General features: G+C 46.4%; 1 pseudogene; it reads right to left on the reverse strand.

The window, feature by feature from the left end:
- Positions 1-516: 516 nt before the first annotated feature.
- Positions 517-1461, reverse strand: LOC119509419 (annotated as a pseudogene).
- Positions 1462-5064: the final 3603 nt, after the last annotated feature.

A 5064-nucleotide genomic window follows, 5' to 3' on the forward strand; every position in this document is an offset into this window, starting at 1 on the left:
TATCATGGAGTCCTGTAGAATTCAGTGCTTCTCAAATTTTATTGGAATCCCCCAGGAATTTGATTAAAATGCAGATTCTGTCCAGTAGGCCTTGGGTGGGGTGGGGGTCTAAAGTCTGCATTTCTAGCGGCTCCTTGGATATGCACATGTGCTCTTTGGGGCCCACACCTCGAGAAGCGAAGCCGTAAATGGCTTTCCACTCAGCCCCTCCTCTCTGCCCCGCCCCCCTCGTCACCTCCTTTGGGGACTGCTGCCATGTTCTTCTGCCTGTGTGACTGCTTCCAGCCTTCCCCCGCTCCAGGCATCCCACTCACTGTTGCCAGATGAATTTTCCTCAATTGTTTTTTTTTTTTTTTTCCTTTGCCAAAATAAGATTTTATTTAGAAAGTCATGTGAAAGACATTGAGTAAGGAGGCCCAAGACTCAGCTGGCATAGATTACAAATTCATGGTCTTTCCAATCCCACCAGTGGTCTTTGTCATGTCAAAAAGTTGCTTTCTTTGGTAATTCCTAGTTTCAGCTTCCTGGAGAAGAGATCTTTTCCCATAAGCCATCTTCATTTTTTTTTTTTTTTTTTTTGTAGAGTAGAGCTTTATTTCCAGGAAACAGAGTGTTGGTTGGAGATGGGTATTTTTTTTAAAACTATCAAGGTAGATCTGGTATGTTCAACAAAGTGGGAGGGCTCAGCCAGAGGTGATGTGGAAAGGTTCTCTAGTATTTGCTTATCATCTTGCTGCAGCCAGAAATCCACATGTGGAAATGGCATCCGGTAATATGGTCCTATACGCAGTTGTTCTGCCTTCACATAATATATGCTAATCATAGTTCCTCCTGTTAGAGCCCGCGCAGCACGCAGCTCCTCCTCTGGACCTCGATCTTGAAAGGAGCCCCCATAAATCTCTGCAGTTTTAATGTTGACAGCAATGCTATAAATTATTGGAAAGTTTTTCATTTTCTTCTCGGTCTTTTAATTCTGTCACACATAATGTCACCAAGTGAATATCATGTTCTTGTCTGTCGAATTCACTAAGAATTTGATGAGTTAAGTTTTTGTGCCAACTGCCTATCGTCACTGAAGCCTCCCATGAGGTGTACTTTCAGCCTTCCACATTGAGTGTAGTTGGAAAACGACTTTATGGAGTTCACGATCAAGGGGACCTCAGCTTTGGTGTCAGTTCCATCACAATGTGTCAAGCAGGTAGCCCCATTACCTGTGTGCCTCAGGACCACAATGTGACAAGTGGTGGCATCATCAGAACCCAGAATGGAGATGGAGCCATCCTTTGGGGAGGTCACTGCAAGCTCTCTTTGCTGAACATACAGAAGGCCCTGGGGTCCCACTTGTTGAACAGATGGACCTCTGAGAAGTCTGGCTCTTTCCTCCAGAGGCGGGTGGGCTCATACGAGGTCCCGGGCGGACTGCGGCAGCCACACTCGCTGCCCCTCGACGAGCAGCAGCATCACGGAGGCAGCCGCCCCGGCAGGCCCAGGGAGGTGGCGGTGGCCTCCTGAGCCCTGGGCCGCCCGCCACCCTCAGTTGCTTTTGTATAGCCACAAATGAGTGCAGCAGCTGCTGCTTCTGCCTGGTGGGAGGGTATAATTTCTTTCAGGCATCCATGGCCTCTCAACAGGCTGTTTTGGGTGTGGAAGGTGAGTCACTTGTTTTGAAGGAGACCTTAAATGGTCTGAGGCTTAGCAAGAAAGGTGGCTGTTTCAGCCATGTCCTCTATGTGTGGGGTGATTGCTATTAGGTTGTGTGCTGGGACTCAGTTCACTGCCGAGAAGGAGCTCAGATAGGTGCCAGGGATTCCGGCTGAGCATCAGTGAGAAGCACCTGCTTTGGGGAGGAGGCTGGGACCAAGAACCCAAAGCCACACTGTCCTACCTGTCCCTGCTCAGCTCCATTGTTGGAGGGGACAGGGGAACAGGTTGGTTCAGTCCTTTGGCCTTTTAGAAACAGTGGTCATGTGGACATTTTAGACAGATTAAATCCTGCTGCCATCTCCATAATGTTCATGGAGATACCCTGGAGATAGGTGGAAAATAGGCAGATGGGTGTTGAGGAATAGGGTCGATGTCCCAATTGAGTTGCCTCCAGCATGCTGGGGTCTGGATCCAGCCTGAGCCTTCCCTTCAGTGGGAATGGCTTCCCCATAGTTTTGAGCAGGCAAGAAGCACTGGGCTAACTTCTCATAGTTCTAGTCTCAAGAAATATAAAATTGAGATTTACAAAGTTGTGCCAACCGAGGAAGGAGCTGTATACCGAGGAGTCCCAAGTTGTAGCTGCAGATTCTGTCACCAAAGATTGGAGCGGTTGATCTCTAAGTCTTGATTCTAAGAGTGGATCTGCAGGAGTGTAATTTTCTAGCTAATGAATGAAAAAATGTGGATGGCATTTACTGCACATAAACCACATTTAAGAGGACACTGGGGCCCCTGTGAGGCTTTATCCACTTATTCTGTCTTGCATAAGAGATGATTGACATAGGCCAGGCCAGTCTGTTAGCTAAACACAGATGTGTGCTTGCAGCTGTAGTTACACTTGGGCTGTTGGGGGAAAATTGTATATTATGCATTAATGATCAAACTACAGGAAACATATTGTTCATCAGTGCTAGCTGTGACTCTACTCTGATCATCTAGACGTAAGATAAAGGACATACCTTGAAACATTTGAAGACCTTGAGTTGATCTACAACAAATTATTTTACACCTATGGTGCTCTGTGGGATTAAAAAAGTAATGGAGGTAGATTAATGAGGCAGGGCAAGATGGCAGACTGGTGAGCTGTATGTTTTAGTTACTCCTCCAGGAAAGTAGGTAGAAAGCCAGGAACTGCATGGACTGGACACCACAGAGCAATCTGACTTTGGGCATACTTCATACAACACTCATGAAAACGTGGAACTGCTGAGATCAGCGAAATCTGTAAGTTTTTGTGGCCAGGGGACCCGCACCCCTCCCTGCCAGGCTCAGTCCCGTGGGAGGAGGGGCTGTCAGCTCTGGGAAGGAGAAGGGAGAACTGCAGTGGCAGCCCTTATCAGAAACTCATTCTACTGATCCAAACTCAAACCATAGATAGACTGAGACCAGACACCAGAGAATCTGAGAGCAGCCAGCCCAGCAGAGAGGAGACAGGCATAGAAAAAAACAGCACAAAAAACTCCAAAATAAAAGCGGAGGATTTTTGGAATTCTGGTGAACATAGAAAGGGGAAGGGCAGAGCTCAGGCCCTGAGGCTCATATGCAAATCCCGAAGAAAAGCTGATCTCTCTGCCCTGTGGACCTTTCCTTAATGGCCCTAATTGCTTTGTCTCTTAGCATTTCAATAGCCCATTAGATCTCTGAGGAGGGCCCTTTTTTTAAATCCTTTTTTCTTTTTCTAAAACAATTACTCTAAGAAGCCCAATACAGAAAGCTTCAAAGACTTGCAATTTGGGCAGGTCAAGACAAGAGCAGAACTAAGAGAGCTCTGAGACAAAACGCAATAATCCAGTGGCTGAGAAAATTCACTAAACACCACAACTTCCCAAGAAAAGGGGGGTGTCCGCTCACAGCCATCATACTGGTGGACAGGAAACACTCCTGCCCATCGCCAGCCCCATAGCCCAGAGCTGCCCCAGACAACCCAGTGTGACGGAAGTGCTTCAAATAACAGGCACACACCACAAAACTGGGCGTGGACATTAGCCTTCCCTGCAACCTCAGCTGATTGTCCCAGAGTTGGGAAGGTGGAGCAGTGTGAATTAACAAAGCCCCATTCAGCCATCATTTCAGCAGACTGGGAGCCTCCCTACACAGCCCAGCAGCCCAGAACTGCCCTGGGGGGACGGCACTCACCTGTGACATAGCACAGTCATCCCTCAACAGAGGACCCGGGGTGCACAGCCTGGAAGAGGGGCCCACTTGCAAGTCTCAGGAGCCATAAGCCAATACCAAGGACTTGTGGGTCAGTGGCAGAGACAAACTGTGGCAGGACTGAACTGAAGGATTAGACTATTGCAGCAGCTTTAAAACTCTAGGATCACCAGGGAGATTTGATTGTTAGGGCCACCCCCCCTCCCCGACTGCCCAGAAACACGCCCCATATACAGGGCAGGCAACACCAACTACACACGCAAGCTTGGTACACCAATTGGACCCCACAAGACTCACTCGCCCACTCACCAAAAAGGCTAAGCAGGGGAGAACTGGCTTGTGGAGAACAGGTGGCTCGTGGACGCCACCTGCTGGTTAGTTAGAGAAAGTGTACTCCACGAAGCTGTAGATCTGATAAATTAGAGATAAGGACTTTAATTGGTCTACACATCCTAAAAGAACCCTATCAAGTTCAGCAAATGCCACGAGGCCAAAAACAACAGAACATTATAAAGCATATGAAAAAACCAGACGATATGGATAACCCAAGCCCAAGCACCCAAATCAAAAGATCAGAAGAGACGCAGCACCTAGAGCAGCTACTCAAAGAACTAAAGATGAACAATGAGACCATAGTACAGGATACAAAGGATATCAAGAAGACCCTAGAAGAGCATAAAGAAGACATTGCAAGACTAAATAAAAAAATGGATGATCTTATGGAAATTAAGGAAACTGTTGACCAAATTAAAAAGATTCTGGACACTCATAGTACAAGACTAGAGGAAGTTGAACAACGAATCAGTGACCTCGAAGATGACAGAATGGAAAATGAAAGCATAAAAGAAAGAATGGGGAAAAAAATTGAAAAAATCGAAATGGACCTCAGGGATATGATAGATAATATGAAACGTCCAAATATAAGACTCATTGGTGTTCCAGAAGGGGAAGAAAAGGGTAAAGGTCTAGGAAGAGTATTCAAAGAAATTGTTGGGGAAAACTTCCCAAATCTTCTAAACAACATAAATACACAAATCATAAATGCTCAGTGAACTCCAAATAGAATAAATCCAAATAAACCCACTCCGAGACATATTCTTATCACACTGTCAAACACAGAAGAGAAGGACCAAGTTCTGAAAGCAGCAAGAGAAAAGCAATTCACCACATACAAAGGAAACAGCATAAGACTAAGTAGTGACTACT

This window comes from Choloepus didactylus, chromosome 14 (assembly GCF_015220235.1).
Source record: "Choloepus didactylus isolate mChoDid1 chromosome 14, mChoDid1.pri, whole genome shotgun sequence".
NCBI classification, from domain to species: Eukaryota; Metazoa; Chordata; class Mammalia; order Pilosa; family Megalonychidae; genus Choloepus; species Choloepus didactylus.